The following is a 23,884-nucleotide window of genomic DNA, read 5'->3' on the forward strand; positions in this document are numbered from 1 at the left end:
ATAATAGACAGGAGGCAAAGGAACCACTGGAACGCTTGCATGAAACAGCTGCCAAAACAGGTCTACAGATATCTTACGAGAAGACCCAATACATGGAACGACAGAACAACAATGTGCACACCATGCATACTGTATATGGATCAGTAGAAAGAGTCGAAACATTTAAATATTTAGGGAAATATATACAAAAAGGAGATCAAACAAGACGTCTAACATAGAACGAACGGAAAAACTCCAGAAAGCATACTAACTCGCATGGTCACATTATAATAATAGAAGCCTATCAAGACAGGCCAAACTTTTTTTTTTTTTTTTTTTTTTTTGCTATTTGCTTTACGTCGCACCGACACAGATATGTCTTATGGCGACGATGGGATAAGAAAGGCCTAGAAATGGGAAGGAAACGGCCGTGGCCTCAATTAAGGTACATCCCCAGCATTTGCCTGGTGTGAAAATGGGAAACCACGTAATACCATCTCCAGGGCAGGCCAAACTTAGACACCACAAAACAGTCTTATTAACAGAAGCATTGTATGCGTCAAAAACGATCACAACTGGAGCATCAAGCATCATGGAGACAGAAAAAATATAACGTAAAATTCTCAGATTTTTTTTTGACCAATACACAGAGATGGCATATGGATGAAACGACCTACCGAAGAGCTGTACCAGGACACTGACAGACTCTCAGACATGATCAGAAAACGCAGACTAACTTTCTATGGGCACATACAGAGAATGAACAACAGATTTACAAAGAAAATATTTGATGTAGTAAACAGTTCAAGCAAGAAAACAAATTGGCATCTTGAAATAGAGGAAGAATTAAGGCAGGTGGGGATCAACAGGCAAATGATAGAAGACAGAAAAGAATTCAGAAACAAAATTAGGAATTTGTAGTAAATGAGAATACAGGCACATTGTGAACAGAACAAAGTAAACAGAAGCACGGCCAAAGGATGAAGAGATTTTGGGAAGAGAAGAGGAAGGAGGGAAAGAAGTGCAAATTGTGTCATCATGAGATATTCGAGTTCAAACACTGTCCATAAGGATAAAAATTATATGAAATAAATAAATAACTAGCAGATAGTGCCTCTTTCCAGTTTCTATGAACAAAACTACAAGACGGAGTACTCTGTTCTACTGAATAATTCTCTCTTTCCGACAATATCAACTACACCAACTTAAGAGTAGTGCAGAAGGTGGTAGGTATTGATAAAGAATGTTGATTTTTAGTTGCTTATGGAAAACTATTATTTGGAGTTTCAACTTCAATTTGATGTATGTTTCATTGATTTTGTATGACTGCAGGTATTTTTCAATGTTAAAAGAAATTGGTTACTGCACAAGCCATTTCTCCAGATCTCGTGAACACTTAATGAGTTAGGATAAGGTATCTCGGGAATTATTTGCTCTAGAAGGCGGCAATTTATATTGATTTATAGTAAATATCCTGCTGCGTAGGTTGGCTACATTGGTTGCTATGATATCACTACCTATCTGGTATTTATGTAGTAAGAAACATGATAGCAGCCATATTTTGTAAGTGGCATTACGCTTTTTTAAGTGTAATTTGTGAAAAACTACATATTTTTGCGAATCTTTCCCATTTTCTCAGGAACGACTTGAGGTAGAGCTCTAATTTTTTCTCTCTCATTAGCAGAATTATTGTTTTAATGTGCATCTACACTGGTAGAGATATCACACACAGTTTGATCATAAATATTTAAAAAAATAACTTTAAAAATTAAGAACTTGATTAAAAAATTCCATACCTTGATTTGTAATAAGGAAGATTCAAGAAAGTAGGTTTGTAAATGTATTAGATATGATTATTATCCTATCAAAATGTTGTTTTGTTATCCTGGACAGTCCCAGAGAAACCGGGATGTAAATCTGTTCAATTTAACATTACCAGGATAGGCTTTTGATATTCCCTTTAAAACTTTCATCAACGCCACAGACCAGGTAAGTTGATTAGTTAAAGGGCATGGGTACATGCATATAAAACACACCCACGTTTAACAGTTCTATCAGTGGACTACTGTAAACCTGATTTTCAAAATAAACAAGGACTGTTCGAGTATTTGAACGAAGTGCTTATGACAGATCTCCCACACCAACAGGATGGGACCAATAGAATAAGAGTACACGTTACAGCCAATGCAATAACGAAATTCGTAGCAACGTTTGATCATGAAATGGTATGACATGGGTATTTTCATTCCCTTTGATCTGCTTCCAAATGATGTCAACAGTCCTCTCAAAAGGCACATTTAACCATATAGAACGCTTATCCAAACTGTATGAAAGTAGAGGGTAAAAGTTCTTCCTTTTTTATTCGTCATCAGTTGACATACATTACGAAAGAGTAATATATATGCGTTATATGTAAATGGAACAGCCACAGAACAGAGTAAATTACTGTGTCTCTTACTCTGGATAAATCTAAATATGATGGAGAAAACCTAACTGCTTCATTCGATACACAGACACATCTATCAACCATTCGCAAAGTGCTTAATCCCGTCTCTTATGAAATGTGGCTTCCGTGAGAAATGATGTCCCGGAAACCACATTTTAAGTCATTCTTGTTTTTAACATCCTGTATTTCAAGAAAATATGTACATAAACTTGAGGTAGACCGTCGGTGCCAAGTTAGGAGAGTAAGGATGGAGAGTAAATACTTCTTTCCTGAGGTCAATCAGCTTCTTTTTCAAATTTTTGTCACGCGGGGTTTAACGTTGACTGCAAAGATCATAAGACTTTTTTTTAAAAGTATGCTTTACGTCACATCGATACAGATAGGTGTTATGGCGACGATGCAATAAGAGTGACGCGGAAATAAGCATGGCCTTAACTAAGGTACAGCCCCCAGCATTTTCCCCTGGTGACCTTTTGATCAATATGGCTGCGTTTATACAATAAATGGTGCATTTTGTTAATATCTGCACAGTAAGTGATGGCGGTAATTGTTTCTGCATATGGAAAGAATTTATAAATGGACAACATCCAGCGCAGTCTATCATATTAACAACCAAACGCTGCGCTGCACCAACATGAATTGACGAAACTTTTTGGAAGCTTCAACGACTGCCCACTTCGCTAATGATTATCGTGGAGGATCCACATCTTAGCACATCGCCATTGCGCCTCGAAATACCGTCATGTAACAAATAATGACCCGCACCACATGCATCATTTAGAACAAAAACTCTTTTATACGGGATGGTCCGCAAAACGTGAACCGTGTATATGAGCGCTAGAGGGTTGGAACTTGATATAGCCTCGAATATGCTAAAGGTAAATAAAGCTGTTGTCTTTGATGACGTATAACCAGGGTTCCTTAAAGCCATCGGACCTAAAGCAAAATTGTGGCTCAGTGAATTCTTCAATGAAATTCTTCTAACTGGAAGATTACCAAAGGTCTTCAAGCAGGCCAAGATAATTGACATCCTGAAACCAGGTAAAGACGGAACCGATGCTTCTGACTACCGACCAGTATCGCTAGTCAGTATGACCTATATGCTACTAGAAAGGCTTATTCTAAATCGCATTCAATAGGCCATTGATCAAATCATCCCTGTTGTACACGGTGGCCTTAGGAAACAGCGGAGCTACTGCGACCAGGTTTTAACATTGACAACTCTAGCTGAAGCTGGATTTCAACGAGGTCTCCGATCAGCTGCAGTTTTTGTGGACCTTACAGCAGCTTATGACACTGTGTGGAGGGATGGCTTAATGTCGAAGTTTATTGAAATCACCCCATGTCAAAAGTAGGCGGTTCTAGTGAACAACATGCTCTCTGACAGACGCTTTAAGGTGTTCTGAATGGACAATCTGGCAGATGGAGGACTCAAAACAATGGCCTGCCTCAGGGCGTCCATTCTATTTAACTTGTATATCCATGATATGCCAGACACGGACTCACTGAAAATCCAGTATGCCGTCTCCGAAGACCTTAAAAAGTAGTTAGTGGGACGTAAAACAAATAACATTATTATTAATCGAGTATGCACACGACCTAGCGTTAGTCTTCCAGAGTAAAGATTTTATGCACTGTGAGAATGTACTGACAAGTGATATGACGAAATTGAGTGACTACTTCCATAAATGGAGACTTCAACCTAATCTAAATAAAACTGAGGTTACTGCATTCCATTTAAATAATACGGAAGCCCATAGGACATGTGTTCGACGAAACCGAACTACCGCATAACTACAATCCAAAATATCTAGGAATCACTCTGGATCGGTCCTTGACGTTCAAACAACAGTCCATCATTTTATCCCAGAAACTTGGTTCCAGATTGAATCTCCTCCGCAAGATTGCCGGAAGTAGCTGGGGTGCGAACGCCAATACCCTACGCTCTCCTGCACTCGCTCCTGTGTATTCCGCTGGTGAATACTGTGCTCCTGTATTGCATAACAGCGTTCACACAACAAAGATTGATGTACAGCTTAATGAAGCTATGAGAGATACCACTGGTACTGTCAGATCTACTCCCATTCAGTGGTTACCTGTCTTAGCTAATACTGCCCCGCAAGATCTGAGGAGGAAAGCAGCTAAGGTAAACATGTTCAAGAAAATCTCTTCCCATAAGAACTCTCCCTTGTACGATACACGACAAGACCCACCAACAACTCATCTGAAAGCACGCAAACCACCTTGGACGGATTTTAAAAGTATCAGCTCTTTCGACACGACCTCCAAGTGGCGATAACGTTAGAATGAATAAGCACCCAACAACGCTCACTTGATTCAAGATCCAACAAAGAAGGTTGAAGGATTTCAACTGTCACGTCAAACCTGGTCGAAGCTGAACCGAACTAGAACAGGTCAAGGGAGTTGTGGTTACATGTTAAATAAACGGGGTTTCCGTTCATCTGCTGACTGCGACTGTGGAGCGGAGGAGAAGACAACGGAACACATTGTTAAAGAGTGCCCACTTCGAGAATTTAACGGCGATCCGAGGCTTCTACACCAAGTCTCCGAGTGCTCTGGATTGGTTGTCAAATCTGGATATTTCCATTTGATATTAGATACTGTGTGTACTTATAAAGCCATACGATACATATATTGAAAAAAAATCAGATATCTCGCGCCGCTGCTATTTTATCACCTGCTAAAATTAGCCAATCAGATCACTTCGCGGGTGACTACAGATGGGCTTTGGCAGGCGGTGTTGCTAAATCTGCACGTAGCTTATAACCGGCTTGAAGTAAACTTCTACTGGGGAGGGAGTTGAACAAGGATCTCCCCGCTGATAGGCTTGCCCCATAGCAAGCACACTACGGTGACACTGGCTGAAACCCACGGTGTGTTAGTGTTTGATGCTCATTTCTCGGCAAGGCTCCTGAAGCCCGACCAAGCCACGTGTAGATTTATCAGTACCGCCTCGTGAAGCCCATTTGAATTCGCACATGAAGCGATCTGATTGGCTATCTTCAGTAACTGATAAAATGACAACGGCGCACGATATCGACCTTTTTAAAAATTAATTACCAGTATGACCACAGCTCTAACGCTCATACACTCGATTCACGTTGTTTCCAACGACCCTCTGTAGTTCATGCAATACTAAACCTCAGATGACAGAACCTTTCTGGTCAGAGTTCTAAGTTAAAATATTATCACATTGCGGTTTTTCTAGGCGCAATGGTGATATTTCACAATACGAACGAGTAGGGACTCGTTCTGGTAATGAATCAACAGGTTATTGCAAATTTCCACCCGCTGTTGTTTGTGATACGCCATCAGTTCCTGTGATACAAAGTTGCTCATTTCTTTTACTTTCACTATTTACTGAAAACAGTCCAAAGTGTTTGAAATTTAAACTATTAAATGCCGGGTAGTTGTTACGTGGGCTGCCTGTACACGGGCCCTCAAAGAATCTTTATCCACCCTTGAGATGCGTCCATTGTGTTCCTCATCTGGCGACTCCGGTCCCGGGTATGAAATTTCCTTGTCAGCGATACACCGTTCATTCTGAAATTACCGATCTCGATAGCTGCAATCGCTTAAGTGTGGCCAGTATCCAGTATTCGGGAGATAGTGGGTTCGAACACCCCGTCGGCAACCCTGAAGATGGCTTTCCATGGTTTCCCCCATTTTCACACCAGGCAAATGCTGGGGCTGTACCTTAAGGCCACGGTCGCTTCCTTCCCAGTCCTAGCACTTTCCTGTCCCATCGTCGCCTTAAGACTTATCTGTGTCAATGAGACGTAAAGCCAATAGACAAAAAATAGCGTTCTGAAATTCATTCTACATTGCATGTTCTTGCTACTTTAAGATAAGTTTCTGCTGCCATACATGATACATCTGAAGTTACGCTTCGTTTGATGTGATATATTTGTCACAGTGACGTTCAATGCTGCTAAATCGAGAAGTAATCTAACTCTGACCCTCCCTCGAAATCGAGCGCTCCATGACGAGACTGAAAATTTGTGCTATTGAAAGAACTCAATTTCAAGTTACAGAGTGACGGGGTTCATCATAAATATTGTCCTAGATCTCTATTTCCCTCACAACCACCAAAGGTAAATGCAGTGGTAGCGTAAACTTATTCAATCCAAATAATTAATTATACTGTTACGCATTAACGCTGTCAGTGACCAAGGGGGCTGATAACCAAAGGAAACTCTAACCCCAGTGTGAATTAAAAATCAATAAGACAGAAATGTAAAGAATTGAAACAGTCAATCTATACGCCAATCACATCCCTTCGTACGTTTAGGAACTACATTATAATTAAAATGTCATTGTCCTAACTTATTCCTTCTGGATAACTTCGTTTCTTGTTCAGAAGGAAGTGGTTCCAGAAATGAAGGTATCAAAACGTCATCATAGTTGCTATAAAGAGTTGATAGTGTTCAAAGAGTAGCAGAAATTGAAGGATTCCAATTTGTAGGATAAGATTGTCAGTATGTCAATGTGGATTTGGTTGCGTATTGCAACTAGGTGAAGAAATACTATGACAACGTTTAGATACCTATTTGAACAGTTTTCATGCTTCAAACAAGAGATCGTAAGGAAACTTAAAATTGAACCTTAAAAGTCCACAACGAAATGTTGTGTGGAAATTACTCAAATTAATGCTTGTTCTTCGCATTCACGCGGAGAAGTTTCTTAGCTCAGGTTACACAAGTGAAAAATTAAATCTACTTACAGTATAGGCGAGCAATACATCCCTTCTACATCATGCATGCACGGTTTGTGACAAGAAGCGTACCTAGAAAGAAAAACATACAATTATTCGAAGTTAGTAACGTGAATAAATATTACTTAGCATCTAATCTGTAAAGGAATTTCAAAATTCTTACACAAAACTGCTTTTACTTTTCAAGTGACTATTGATGATGATGCTTGTTGTTTTAAGGGGCGTAACATCGAAGGTCATCGGCCCTCAAGTGACTACTAATACAGTGATCATAGCCACTCAATGCTGGTATCAACACCGGAAATGACCGAGCTCGATAGCTGCAGTCGCTTAAGTGCGGCCAGTATTCAGTATTCGGGAGATAGTAGGTTCAAACCCCACTGTCGGCAGCCCTGAAAATGGTTTTCCGTGGTTTCACATTTTCACACCAGGAAAATGCTGTGGCTGTACATTAATTAAGGCCACGGCCGCTTCCTTCCCACTCCTAGCCCTTCCCTGTCCCAGCATTTGCCTGGTGTGAAAATGGGAAACCACGGAAAACCATTTTCAGGGCCGACAGTGGGGTTCGATTTACTATCTCCCGAATACTGGATACTGGCCGCACTTTAGCGATTGCAGCTATCGAGCTCGGTTCACTATTTACTGAAAATAGTCCAAAGTATTTGAAATTTAAACTATTAAATGGCGGGTGTAGCCCTTGTAAGGCAGACCCTCCGTTGAGGGTGGCGGCATCTGCCATGTGTAGGTAACTGCGTGTTATTGTGGTGGAGGATACTGTTATGTGTGGTGTGCGAGTTGCAGGGGTGTTGGGGACAGCACAAACACTCAATCCCCCGAGACATTGGAATTAACCAATTAAGGTTAAAATCCCCGACCCGGCCGGAAATCGAACCCGGAACCCTCTGAACCGAAGGCCAGTACGCTGGCCATTCAGCCAACGAGTCGGACACCTTCAAGAATAATTTTCCCCCAATGGAACAATGGATATGGTAGCGCCGAACTGTTCTCACGACGCTCCTGGTAAGTCTTTTAACACTCGAATTTGGTGATTTTGGACTCTTGGAACTCTGACAAGCCACTCTATCCTTCTGAAAGAACAGTATTTTTTTTAAACGTTCGCTATCCCCATATGTCACCACATCTTGCAAAGGAGAGATTAATTTTTCCACTTCGTAGCAACACAGTTTTCTTAAATTTTCACTATTTGATTTTGTTTTGGCGTATAATTAGAGAACTCATCGGGATGAATCAAAGGACATCTCACACGACGTACTAAAAACCCAAAGTGCAAAGCTATACCAACTGTTAGCCGAGCGGCAAGGCGAGAGCAGTACCGTAAAATGGCGCTACTGCGTCATCCGATGACGTCATACCGAGGTCAGACACTCGTTGGTAGGTACAATGATCCTTCATCTTTACAATGTGATATCAAACTGTTGTGGCTCTAGTTGTGCAGAAATTAATTCAATTTTTAAAATTTCACGTTTTTGTAAGGCTCACCAGCCCAAATACGGTTCCGAAACTCCAGGCGTATTGTACGTTAAAAACGTGAAGGATCACTCGAAGAATTAGGGGAAAAGGAGTTGAAAATCCAAATATCACCGAGTCGGAAGAAAACAAAATTCAATGGCGTACAATATCCCAAGATCCTAAAACTTAATAACATTGCACTGAATGATTTATGCTTCCCCTTGTTGCTACTCATCTCCACTAGATGGCAGTGCCGCAATTATAATCACCAGCCCGTGAAATGAAATGGCGTATGGCTTTTAGTGCTGGGAGTGTCCGAAGACAAGTTCGGCTCGCCAGATGCAGGTCTTTTGATTTGGCGCCTGTAGGCGACCCACGCGTCGTGATGAGGATGGAATGATGATGAAGACGACACATACATCCAGCCCCTGTGCCAGCGGGAATCAAAGCCGGGACCCCTGTGACGAAAGGTCAGCTCGCTAACCATTTACCGATGGAGCCGGACTGCAATCCTCCATTTACACCTGTTGCTCCAGAATTGGTCTATACCAAACGTACCAATGGAGTTATCGCTTGTCAGAATCTGAAGTGAGCCATTTCAATCGAATAGCGACCACGGTAATCTCGGCAACTGAACAGGCATTGATCTGAAGTGTGAGACTTGAACAATACAAATGCACTAATGATGAAAGGTATCATTTCTCTAAATTGATTTGTCATGTAGACAGCGTTCGCTATCAGTGCGACAACGAGCCTGCCACATGTCCTACAGTGATACATTGAGTTAAACAGCAGGCGGCGGCACAATTCGTCACCGAGAAGCTCTGTACTGTAACGTGTAACCAGACAGAGAAATTTCTCCTCGAAAGAATTGGAGAGATAAAATGAAAGAACTGAGTCGTACCTAAAATATATTTTTATAAAACAGAAAATAGGCTATGTAACAATCATGTTCGAAATACAGTCGAAACCGTTTATTGCATCGCTTTTAACGACGTACTAGATATACCGGCGAAATGTAACGGTCCCGTCCAAATCCCATATAAACACTGTATTTAAAAAGTCTGCTGGTTCGACGTCGCTTATTACGACACATCGTATATAACGTCGTATTTTGATCACATTTTCGGAGAAATGTATCGGCTATAAGTCCAATGTTGATTTTTGTTTGTTACTTATTTGGGGTTGTTGACAACAATGTAACGCTTATTACAGTATGTTTCAAAGCACTCTCTCTGTTAAAAAGTCGAGGCAAGCATCGCTTTGAAGACGTCGCAAAGTAAACGGGAAGTGTTTAATATCGTAGGAAATTCACACATAATATTGCGAATAGAAAATGGGAAAACAAACGCTAGCATCGCGAAGGATTTGTGTGTATCACACTGAATGATTTCTACAATTTCTAAAGTCAAGAGAGAAATCCAGTCTCTTTTCGAAGAAGATTATTTAAAAAATCAAGCGTACCAGGATATTTGAGCACAATGACGTTAAAGAATCTTAACTTAATGGTTCATGCATCAAGGGACAAATAATGTGCCGATCAATGGACCTATTCTTCACGTGAAAGCTAATTAAATTCCTCGCAGACCCACTCCACAAATACTGTTCTATAAATGCAGTACTTCTCTCAGTGTCATCAGCAGACACATTACGAGTGTGAGCACATGGTCTGGTTTACTCTGCAGCCGAATATTGTGCCCCAGCATGATCAACACTGCTCATCCAAAAAGAGCGCATCTTTAGTGGAACTATACGATCTACCCAAACTTATTGGCTGCCTGTTTTGAGTCATATATCACCTCCCCAAGACAGAAGGAGTGCCGTTGTTCGGGAATATCGGAACATCGTTGACCTACAACTGCCTGTTCTTACTGACATTCGGAACATCGAACGAAACAGGCCCAGATCCAAAAACAAAGCCATTCTCACAGCAAAAGCTTTACACGATGATGGCTTCAACATGAGCAACTCGTGGAAACAACAGTGGTTAGAACGCTGCCCAAAGCCCCCACAGTGCAGAACTTTACCATGCTTGACATGAAAACATCCAGAATTCAAGCAGCCACGCTCGGTTTGGTCCACTCTGAATCGCATCCGCACGATCCATGGTAGATGTGCTGATGCCCTCTTCAAACGGGGGAAAATGCAATCCGCAAGATGCGACTGTGGGGCTGAAACCCAACCTGTTCGGCACAAAGTGATGGAGTGCACCAAGAGAGGCTACATTGGGAATTTCCGTCACTTCCTGAACGCTACACAAGCCATCATATATTTATTTTGTATTATGTTGTTATAATTTACATTTACCGATGTGTATAATTATGCCGTACGATAAATAAATGCTTTCAGTTACGCTTTTTGAATATTTAACTTTATTCTGTTGATTAACCATGTACGTGTGGAGCCTAAAGGTTACAGATATTACATTTTAAGCAACAAAACAAAAAGCAGGTTCGTGCGACTATCGGTTATAACGACCGTTGATTGACGGTCCATTCGGTATCGTAATAACAGATTTCGACTGTAAATATTTTGAACAATTCAAACAAAATCGAAGTAAATAAAACAAAGAAGAAATACTGACGTGACAAGGTCTAAACGAAGGCAAATTAAATTCGGACTTATAGCTCCGGAAGTGAAGATCCTACCCGAATGGTTAAGTTCACACTCTGTGAGCCTTAGAAAACACAAGCCGGAGGCTTTACAAAACCGACGATTGTGAGGTACTGAACATCATTAGGTTTGCGATTAGTAACTCGAAAGCAAACTACATACGATGAGTAATTTGACCCCTTGCATTAGGTAACAAAATGCTCCGAAATCGAAACAAAAAGCACGCCAAGCGAGGGGCCAAAAATTTGAAGTTGAAAGGTTCTTTTTGATAATTTGATGATTATAACCCTCACGAGGGATACATTATAGAAAGCTCTCTCCGAGACCCCGAGATGATATCACCTGTACGGATAAAGTAATGTAGTGGTCGAAAACATGCATGCTTTTTAATTTGCTTAGTATCTACTCCTGAATGAAGAACATTGCCGTGTTTGGTATCAAAATAAAGAGGAGTTTAAATAGGATTGAATACTCTCATCATACCTCATCTCCAACATCAATTTCACAAATAATAATCGCACGGAATCATACAACTTACATGAGAGCACGCAGTGACTGCAACGGAATAAATCAGAGCGGAACGGTTTGCGCATGTTCAGGCTATAAAACTAGCCATCCGTGTGATAGTCGACCAGCCAGGTAAGTTAGGTTACATACATACATTTTATTATTATTATTATTAAAAGAATTAAATAATTAATAATTAAATAATTAAATATTAAACTAATAATAATAATAATATTTTTCTTTCTCTATTTTGTGGTAGTCATAGAAACAAGGAATATACAATTATATTTTACATACTGAATATTCGAACATTTGCAGTCTGAAATTGTGTAAATGAATTTTATAGCACACAATGTCAAATGTGCTGAAAAACTGTATACAGGCGAATCCTCGTTTGTTACATAAGCGGTTTCTCAGGACGGCAAGTGAACCTTTCAGCGCCTGTAATGCTGTTTCCTGGTAGGACTACGTTGGGACACCAAAACGCTTCAAGTTGTCTACTGCTTTTTCGGTATTGTACCCCTTGTATGAATCATAAGGCCGCAACATCGATGTCTTCCTGATGGTAAGCATTTTTGTAAGAGAATACGGTAGGCAGGTAAATTGCCTTTTCCCATCGCAATTTGTCTGAAATCGCGCAGTATATAGGCCTACCTCTTCTTCTCAGCCTTTCTCATGACGATCACGTCAATACTGCGGGAGCTTCCCGTTGTTGAAAGGCTATGGACCTCTCATGGATGATAAATCCGTTTTTTTGAAGAATCGTACGATGCTGTGATTTTACAGTGTGATGTCTAACGTTGCGAAGAGCTTCTCCAAACTGACAGAAAGATAGGACGTGAGGCAAAGTAGGGAGAGGAAAGGGCTGGGAGCACAAAGAAAGCGACCGTAGCCTTAATTAAGGTATTGCCCCAGAATTTGCGTGGTGTGAAAATGGGAAACAAAGGAAACAATCTTCAGGGCTGCCATTCGTGGGGTTCAAACCCCTCTATCTCCCGAATGCAAGCTGGACCAAACCACCCAGCCACTTGCTTGGTTCATTCGTAATTTTATCTTCATTCAAAGAACATGTAGAACGCAGTGTGTATTGTGATAGTACATATATCACACCCTCGCACTATATGTAGAAGTGAGAGATATTATTGTCAGTATTCGATTTATTATTATTTATTATTATTATTATTATTATTATTATTATTATTATTATTATTATTATTATTATTATTATCAGTATTTCATTTGTATATTTTGACATTTATATTTGTAAGCTGGGAGGTCTCCACATATGTTGTATGAGTAATGTGTTTTGTACTGGGAAATCATTGCTATATTGGACTCTGGTAATTTGTATGACTCATGCGGGCATCCCAGTGTCTTATGAGATGTACTTCTTGTTGTCGGTAAGTTCGATGAATCATGTGTCTACCCCAGTGTTTGATCACATGAGCTTGTTGATGTTGTACTAGGGAATTTCTATGACTCATGTGAAACACCCCAGTTTTTTTTATGTCTTGGGACCAAGGAGAAGTTCAGGGCATGGTCTTGACAAGAGGATCTACCATGATTGGCTGACCAGGATCAATCTCGGCGTATCATGTGAGACCTGAGGTCTTTATAGAGTTTGACATCACAGCGGAAGAAACTACTAGAACCACAACTGAGACACTGTACGAGAAGGAAATAGTAAAACGTTCGTGGAACGTAGTCTTGTTATGTTCGTAGAAAGTGGCTGATCGACAAATTGTGGGGTGCTTACGCATAAAGTATTGTAGCACTTGTGGCGGCCTGGCATTATATATTGGTGAAAGCTATCTCAGACTTTCCATAATTTATGTTCAGGATCGACAAGCGTGTGTTGCTCAAATGTATATATCTTTACAACAAGTGTTAAAAATCAGTGAACACAGTATTCTGAGGTACAGTATCTGTGTGATGTTATAACTGCCGATTATGAGAATCGGCAAGTCGTGTTGATACAAAGACAGTGAAGGGTAATTTATCTACATATATGTGCATTGTTCAATGGACTATCTGCAAATGGTGGCATAGTTCTCGCTTTCGTTTTCCCAGTGTTTTCATTGTTGTTGTTGTTGTTGTTGTTGTTGTTGTAAATATGGAGTCTTCCAACAATCTTTTGTCTGTGTATTATAAGTGTATTTTGGTGTGTTGATGAGGTGCTCATGCACGGATTTTATTGAGAATATAGTTAGATATTTTAGGTCCACTGATGGACCTAGGTGCAGTTCCTACCTATTTAGTCGTTTTCAGAAGGTTAGGTAAGGCCTGAAGCAGATGTACCAGCACGCAGCATTATGTACACGCCGTGGGATATAAAGAATTATCATGCTATATCTAAATTCGAGGGATCCATTCTGGTGAACTCTGACGCCCATACTACGGACATTTCGTTTAATTATGTTTATTAATTTATTTCAAGTATTTTATGAAGCTTTGAGTATTTTATTTATCTATATATTTTTATTCATGATATTCATGAATATTATTTATTAGTATTATACAAAACTATTACAGTATGTACCGGCACCTATCGTCGGATCATTTGAGGCGAATAGAGGAAGTTAGTTTAACTTACGGATTGACTAACTCATCTCTGAAGGGTAGGGAACGCTCAATGTATAGGATGTGATACGTACAGTCTGTGTTCTAACTATTTCAAGACGGAAAGTGAGAAAGGCTTTGAGCTGACGCTAAGTGCAAACAGAGAATTATGAAGGTGGTTGGTTAGTTCGCAGAACAGCATCCGTTCCTGCTCACTAAGTTCGGCCAGAGAACTTAAGCATGGAATGGAAATTCTCTGCAAGCTTACTTCCTTCTTACAAAATTTCGCTGATAGCACCAACGAGCTTATTGGATAGTATTGGTTACCATTCAGTTTTTCTCTATATTATGTTAAGACAGAACATACAGCCGAAGTACTTGGAACAGTTCAACAATGATAATTTCTTATTTACTTCCTAGCATTCAATCTTATCGGTTTCTTCCCAACAGACATTAATTTGATCTTCGAAATACGATTCGCATCATACCCCCTGCAGTGTTCATGTTCTCAGCTATGGGAATGGGAATGGGAAGGAAGCGTCCGTGGCTTTAATTAAGGTACAGCCCCAGCAAGTCCCTGGTGTGAAAACGGCAAGTCGCGGTAAACCATCTTCACGGTTGCCGACAGTGGGGTTCGAACCAATCTCCCGAATGCAAGCTCACAGCTGGAGGACCCTAAACAAACGACCAACTCGGTCGGTCCTTTACACAATTAAATCAAATTGCTAATAATATGGTGTTTATGAGATGCAAATATCTTTTGTGCAACCGTGACGTGCTTGACGGGGTTGAAGGATGGGCACTAAAAGCTTCATCTTTGAAATGTGGTTGTATCGCAGAATGTTTAAGATCGCGTAGGTAGAGCGTTTCACCAGCCAAGAGGTACTCTCGCAAACGCAACAGGGCAGCCTATTATGTCACATATTCCAAAATAACAAATGCAATCTATCAATCGCCTCTGATCTCCATTTAGGGCAGTCGCACAGGTGGTAGAATCCCAGGTTTGTTATTTATATAATCATTCTTAAAAAAAATTGCAAAGAATTTGGAAATTGACTGAGCATCTCCGCTGGTAAATTATTCCAATCCCTATGTCCTCTTCCTATAAACATATATTTGCTCCAATTTGTCCTCTTGAATTCCAAATTTATCTTCATATTGTGATCTTTCCAACTTTTAAAACTCCACTCAAACTTACTCGTCTACTAACGTCATTCCACGCCATCTATCAACTCGCAGTTCGGAACATACCACTTAGTCGAGTAGCTCGTCTCCTTTTCGCCCAAGTCTTCAAGATGAAACTTTGCAACATTTTCGTAACGCTACTCTTTTGTCAGTAATCACCCAGAAGAAATAGAGTTGGGGTTTTTTTTGGATTTTTTTCCAGTTCTCGAATGAAGTAATCCTGGTGAGGGCTCCGGCCACTAAAACTATACTCTGATTGGGGTCTTACCAGAGACCACATGCCTTCTCCTTTAAATGCTTACTAATACCCCTAAATACCCTCGTAACCATGTGCAAAGATCTGTATCCTTTATTTACAATCCCATTTATGTGATTACCCCAATGAAGATCTGTCCTTATATTAACACCTAAGTACTTACAATGATCCTCATTAGGAACTTTTCACCCCTTCAACGCAGTAATTAAAACCGAGAGGACTTTTCTATTAGTGAAACTCACAAGCTGACTCTTAACCCCATATCACTGTCTGCTGTCCATCTCACAACATTTTCGAGGTCTTTTTGCAGTTGCTTACAATCTTGTAACTTATTTATTACTCTATACAGAATGACATCATCCGCAAAGAGCCGTGTCTCTGATTCCAGTTCTTTACTCATATCATTCATAAGTTAAAGGCCCAACTTACTAGAAAATTGAATGTAGCGAAGAAGTCGGCTAAGGATAACATGACTGCAAGCATAACTGGAATACATCTTGATACAACTGATCACAGAAGGCAAGATAGTAGGAAAACGAGAAGGATGTGTGCCGGGAAGATTATCCTGTCGTATCATCACAAGCAGCTGTAATTCCATTGCACATTGGACACTGCCTCACGAAATATGTATTATTGTTATTCCTGAAACACGCTGCACATAAAAGATATCTAACGTCATCGCATTTAGGATTCAAATCTTTATTAACTTCATCTTTAGATCTCATTTCCTTTTACGAAGCCCTTAGACAGCGCCTTGAAAGTACAGCAGTATGCCAGGTGCTACAGCGAGCCAGTATCAATTAACACGAAGTATGAGTACTGTTGCCAGATGGCGGACAGTTTCATCTGTACGATAATTCACGAATGTATGCGGATATTACCGTGCAGAGCGCACAATGGCTTCCGTCAGCCTCGTAAAATAACCAAGAGGGAAATCGTGCAATAAGTATGAAGACAATTCCACAAATTATATTGGTTACTCAACTCATTTTTTTAAATGACCATTGATTTGCATTTAGGACAGTCACCCAGGTGGCAGATACCCTACCCCGTACGGTTAAGGGCACGCAGCTGTGAGCTTGCATCCGGAAGATTGTGGGTTCGAGCCCCACTGTCGGCAGCCCTGAAGACAGTTTTCCGTGGTTTTCCATTTTCACACCAGGCAAATGTCGGGGCTGTACCTTACTGAGGCCACGGCCGCTTCATTCCCACTCCTATCCCATCGTCAACAAAAGACCTATCTGTGCCTGTGCTATGTAAAACAAATTGTAAAATAAAAGGAAGCCTTATCAGTTGTTTCTCTATTTTTAAAAATAATTTCAATTAAGTTGAAAATTTATCGAATCTCTTAGTCTTCTCCTTTTCTACCGCTTTTCCCACACTTGAGGGGTCGCGGGTGCTAACTGCGTAGCACATGTGGATTTGGCCCTGTTTTACGGGCGGATGCCCTTCCTGACGCCAACCCTATATGAAGGGATGGTTGGTAGTGTGGTATGTTGTCTGAATACGATGAGGGGAGCGTTGGGACGGACACATACACCCAGTCCCCGAGCCAGAAGAATTAATCAGAAGCGATTAAAATCCCCGACCCAGCCGGGAATCGAACCCGGGACCCACTGAACCGAAGGCTAGTACGCTGATCATTCAGACAACAAGTCGGACTTATCGAATTTCTTAGTAAGTCATTCCAAACCCCTAATTCCTCTTACTATAAATCAATACATTTAGTCCTATTCAGAAACATTCGCTTAATGAAACTGAACTACGAAGCTATTTCTAATTAATTTCAGAATTCTTTGCCGTATTAACGAGACAGTCTTAGTCCGCCTGGTGGCCATGATCGTTAATGCGCGGAAGTCTAAACGATCTGACAGTGTTTAACTGGTTCGAAAAAAATTCACGATCAGAATGCTGGCCGGCAGGGTAGGTATCGTGGTAGTATATAATCTCTAATCACCAGATTGCGTGCCAAAAGGCTGAATTAGATTCCAAATCTGTCCGGAGAGTTCATATGACGCTGCTGATGGTGATCCGTCCGTTGGATGGGGACGTTAAGCCTGAGCAGACCCTTCGGTGCTATTCGACAGGAGTAGGCTACGTGCCGGCATCGGGTTTCACCCTGTCCTTTCCTACTATCATATAGCACATAATTTCATTAACTCCTCTGATGAGGTTGACGTCAGGTAGGACATTCGGTCTTAAAAACCTGCCACGACAGATAATCTCATCTCACAGTCGACCCCGCAGAGACACGGGACAAGGTTTGGAAAGACAACAAACAATTGACACGATATAATTTTGAAGTTTTAGAGTACCTAATAAAACGTTCGCGTACAAAGTACTGTAAGAAAGTACTGCGTTGCTAGTGTGATATCCACAAGCTAACTCCTTCTGCGGTCGATGTACTGAAATAATCATCGCATTCGTCTAAAAGCCACAACGATTCCGGTTCGAGTATCAGGGTTTTCCAAACCTTTCAACCTTTCCCTACTGCAGAATGTAAATCGTTGCCAACGCTGAACTTCAACCTACAGAAAAACATTTCTACTCGACTTAACAAGTGATCTAGTAGATCTAGTAAAGATTTAATTTATCAGCAGATTTGTGTTCTCCCGTTATGAACCCATATTTCCACGCAGAGAAGACCACGAGTTATTTTCATGGAGCAATATTGAAGATGTTTATTTTTAACTTAGTTCAAAACAGTACCCGTCAAGTGGCAAGCGTACTTTTCTGTAAGAAATTTTGGTTACACTGTTGTAACTGATTATCAGGTTGTAGTGTTTAGTTTAGTTGAAGCTGCATTTAAGACGAGTTTATCACTGTGTTTAAACCTGCAATATTCTATTTTACTCTTTAACGTGGATTATGTCGATAATTTCTCACCCAACTAACGGACGAAATGATTCAGTCATCATGAAAATTATAAAAGGAATGCAGTAAAGGGTAGTAAGATGGAGGACACAAAGAAAATAATGCAATACGTGTGTTTGCATTCAAAAACTATGATATAAACGTAATGTTACTACCTGTACATTCTATCTGAAATAGTTTAATTGATGTAACATTCTGGTGATTCTTCAAGTTCCTTTTTTCTGCTGTATAACTTTATTTTGAGTATAAAATCTTGAAAAAACTATTCCTAGCCCCTTTTTTATATGTTACAGTTGAAAGCTGAGTATTATAATGCATTTTCGAAAGTGGCGTGCTGTATTCCATTTTGTATTGGTATAAAATCTTGATATGGAAACACAGTTCTATTTCAGAACAGTAGAGTGAGCTAATCTCTTGAATACTGCAATTCTGCATTCCAACCCGTTACAGCATAAACGTCACGGCACTATGTCCATAATCATTTCTAAAAGACCACCGAATTTCATAAACATTTCTCCGTTTGGTGTACATTCTTTTTAAAGTTAGGTTGATTATCAGGTTGTAGTTTTAGTTTAGAGCTGCATTGAAGAAGAGTTATCACTGTGTTTAAAGCTGCAAAATTCTATTTCACTGTTTAACGTAGATTCTGTCGATAATTTCTTGGTCTTTGAATCCAACACTGCTTATAATTTCCTTTCTCCTATCTCTCTCCCAGAGTACGTCCCTAGTGATCTTTCAAGTCTTAGGCCGGCCGCAAAATGAGGCGCAGGTCCGTGAGGTGACGCAGGATGACTCACGGTGAGTTTCTGCGGACCACAGAACTGACTGGACCCGCGCATGTTACGGCGCAGGGTGACATGACGCAGTTGCTGCGCGTGGTGACCCTGGGGACCGCAGTCTCTCTTCCGCAGTTTCCTGCAAGACTCACGGTGATTTTGGTTGTTCATGGTGTTGATAAACCATTTTTATGACTCAGGAATTATTTTTGAAATATCATATTAAATGTATATATATATTTTTTTGTCTAAACCACCATAAACTATATACTGTGTTTTGAGGAAGAATTAATATACAATATAAAGCAACAGAATACCAATTTATTGCAGTTAAATGTTTTATCTATTGATGAATGCAAAAACAATTGTTTTGAAATGAGAAATTCCAAAAATAAACTCATGTGATAAATACAAATTATTTGTAATGGCTAAACTGAGATATACAAATTGAAAACAACTTATTTCCATACACAAAAAGGTGCGTTTTAGTGAGAAAAGTAAGTAACAAATAATGTGACGGTCATGACGAGGGGGTATGAGAGAGGGAAGTAATTATGAGTATTTTTTTTCTTTTTACAATTTGTCTTACGTCGCACCGATACAGATAGGTCATAAACTGCGTACTGAAACTGCGATCCAACTTGCGACGATAGTCGCCGTGAGGAATTCGACGTGAGTCACCCTGCGTCACCTCACGGACCTGCGTCTCATTTTGCGGCCGGCCTTAGTATAGGTCCAGCCGAGACTCATTCGTCTGTTCACTGAGCTCTTGCAGATGTTCTGTTGCTCTTATTCCTACTCTCTTCAACGTGCTTTAAACCGTCACTGCCCAAACAGGTGGTTTATCATCAGCAACAGCCTAAAGCCTCGGCATTTCTCCTCATTTATATCGCTGAGGTTGCGTAGAGTCTACTCAGATTTCACCACAGAGGACAGAAGTTGGTTAAAGGCATCAACAGGTATGTGACGTTACAAGATCGCAGTAGTCTCGTGAGCGATAAATAGCACTTATTATTATTATTATTATTATTATTATTATTATTATTATTATTATTATTATTATTATTATTATTATTATTATTATTATTATTATTTTCAAAGACGAGGAATAAACGAACACTATTTCTTGAATTTGTACTCTTGGTCACAAATACCGCTAGGCCTCCGACTGTGGCTCTCGTGGTAAATATGCACATCAGGATTCTGAACTATTACTGTGTGAATAGTACTGGTTAGTTCAGGTGATAAAGCGCAATAATTCCCTTGTTGCCCTACTGGGGTCGTAACTGGTAAGATCGTTCTGTTCCGTTATTTACGCAGTCAAGCCGAGATCGGAGAATTTCTGAGTGGTGAGGTTATAAATCGGAGCTACAAGAAGTTTTAAATTAACCATATAAAAGCAGTTTAAAAATCAGAACCAGGAAATTCTGTATACGACTGAACACCCAGCAGCGAGATAAGTGTGACAACCAGAGACAGGCACAATATGAAGACATTTTCCTAAAACACTAAATGCATTCTGTAAAAATATGAAAAAACCCACGGAATATCAAAATATGAAATACATAATGTGTTAATGCTAAAATATATTTGACATTAAGTCGTTTAGAGCAGACAAAATAATCCTTTAAGGTTAGGTTTTGCTTGTATTAAATAAAATGATACCAAGTGAAATACAATAAATCACGATAATTTTGTAGCTTTTCAGCAATATGTAACACTTCCAATGAGAGAACAAAAATCACACTGTAACACTAGTTACTGATCCACCAGGTCATCACGAACCACGAAACAACGAACGATACCACTTCACGCCCTGACCACAATAGCAGAACCTCTGTGACTCTGGTAAGTTTGTAATAGATGGCGCAGGTTCTCTAGGCCGCTTGGAGGGATTTAAAGAATGAAGTCCGATATTGTTTCTAGACTGTTGTTGGAAAGAGTGGCTTGGGTTTTTCAAACGCGTTTCCTGGAAGACTGTCTCAGTACAACATATGGAAATCCTGGTTCATTGCTAATGGAAATATTAGAGAACGGATAATAATCGTACAAAATATGAAGACGTTCATGAAATATAACATGAAATTGGAGAAGGGGAGGCGTGATTAGTGCAGTGGCTTACCGGCTAGAATCCCACCCGCACGGCCGAAGTTCGAATCCCGATTAATCCAGAGTAGGAATTTTAAATGAACAATGATGTGACGTCAGGAAATGCCTTAAACCCCCAGATAAAATCAAAATGATGCATAGTGGCTCCAGCGACCTCGGATATATCAGCGATAAGCTGAAGAAAGTTTTGAAGTCCTCTTAAAACAATAATCACCACCGAGAATTTTATATGCGTACGGTTAATTTATTTGGTTCGGGGACGCAGTGCGTGTTCATATTAATGCACTTCTCTTCACACATACACAAAGTACACCATACTACTAACCACCACAGAAACACACAATAGATAATAGGGCCCTGTTGACGCCAGGAGCGGCATGAACGCATAAAACTACGGCAAATTCATATCAAATATTGACCCGAATAAATTAGAATAAATGCAGGAAGAAAAATAAGGAAAAAGTGAAATATTAAAAATATCCACCGGAACTCAAAAATTATTGTTCCCTTAACACTAGCAGCCATGGTTTAAAACTTTAGAATATGAAATTTCATATTATTGCCTGTATTTAGCAATAACTTCCAGCTGTATACTGCTAAAGGATTTACTTGAACGGCAAATAAAGAGTCGGTGACGACGATTTTCATTTCAGAGCGGCAGAACACCACGACTGTCAGTCTCTCTAAACACTTTCATGGGAAAACTATTTTTAAATGCTAATTTGAGAATTGAATTCTCGAGAAAAGAACGCAATTAACCGATATTCAACAAGGGAATTAAATATTTTAACAGGAAATACTAGTAAATTAAAAGAATTTTAAAGTATAATCTCACTCATAATGTGAACAATCAGATCAACAATGTTTTCATCGGTAAAGATGAAGTCGAGAGTATCACGCAGGTTAAGGTTCCATCAAAAATCTGAGAGACCCACAGAGTAACAAAGCGGGCCAGTGTGAACTCTGTTCTACAAGTACATAATGGAATAGAGGGCAGATTTTCTTCTCTATGTATGTGTACTTCACCTATGACCTATTCATCATCTGCATACAACCACACTCGGCTGGGTGAAGACAACCACAAACCATTCTCTCTTAACATCCTAGGCTAGTCCAAGGCTTGGTTCAGTAGACACTGATACCCAATATTTCTAGGTGTAACTTAAAGCCTATATTATTGCAAAAGTGGAGAGGGAATGGAGAATTACTCCCTAATATGATAGAGGTGATATTTGCTACAACAAGATATTGGCAGATTTGAAGACATCTCCCTCCCCAAAACCCTCCTTACGAGCCAGTCGTAGACATCCACTGATACAATAACACAAGTCTCGGTAGGTTACGGAAACGATACGCGAACGAGATTGAATACTCACATCATCGCAAACAATCCTGTTTAACTTAGGTTCGTTTATTAGTGACATGCCATTACCTTTTCTTGGATCTCAAATCTGGAAGTCAATTTCGTTAAGGACAAGTCCATTCGACACTCCATATTGTAAACGTCGGAGCGTAAAAGATCTCTGGAGACATATTCTCTGTTTGCCCGATTATATTAATTTATACTCAGAAATAGGTCTCCCAATAGAGACCTGGTGTTCCTGTCACCTAACAGATAGATGCTAGTAAAACAGAACGTCGAAACCGCAAACCACCGTTACGAGAATAGAACCATCGAACGTTGGGTGTTTTCAGAGTACGACCTTCGGTTATGAAAGTGGTCGCATCCAAAAGGCCTGCAACGAGAGTCTTGGAGAGGGAAGTGAAAATGGAAATCCACAACCTGTTTCCAGTCATTCACACGGGTCAGGAATGAAATGAATGAAGCCCCTATGTAGCGGCGAGGATAGGAATTGAACCGGCTGCCGAAGCCAGTCGCACGGGGCAATGATTAATGACTGACAGATGAAATGAAATTATAGTGGAGTGTATTTCTGGAATGAAAGACGACAGAGAAAATCGGAGTGAAACCACCTTCGCTTTGTCCAGCAAAAATCTCACATCGAGTGACCAGAATCTGAACCACGGAACCCAGCGGTGAGAGGCCGGCGCGCTGCCGCCTGAGCCTCGGAAGCGGAGGGGGAGGTATGTTCTAAAATTTACCAGTATCTTGTTATAGCAAATATCACCTATGTTATATTAGAGCGTAATTTCCCACCCTTCCCCCAATGACATTCCCTAGGATAGTTGTAAAACTAATGGAGATAAACAATTGGCTGATTAGTCAGCGTAGTGCTTTCGCTTCAGTGAGCCGCGGGTTCGATTTGCGGCCAGGTCAGTGAAGGCCACGGCCAAGACGCTGAACACTCAGTCAAGGAGCCGGAAATAGGGTGCTACAGTCGATCGTGCAGGGCTATCTATCCTGGAATACGTAC

The sequence above is a fragment of the Anabrus simplex genome, chromosome 8 (assembly GCF_040414725.1).
Source record: "Anabrus simplex isolate iqAnaSimp1 chromosome 8, ASM4041472v1, whole genome shotgun sequence".
Lineage (NCBI taxonomy): Eukaryota > Metazoa > Arthropoda > Insecta > Orthoptera > Tettigoniidae > Anabrus > Anabrus simplex.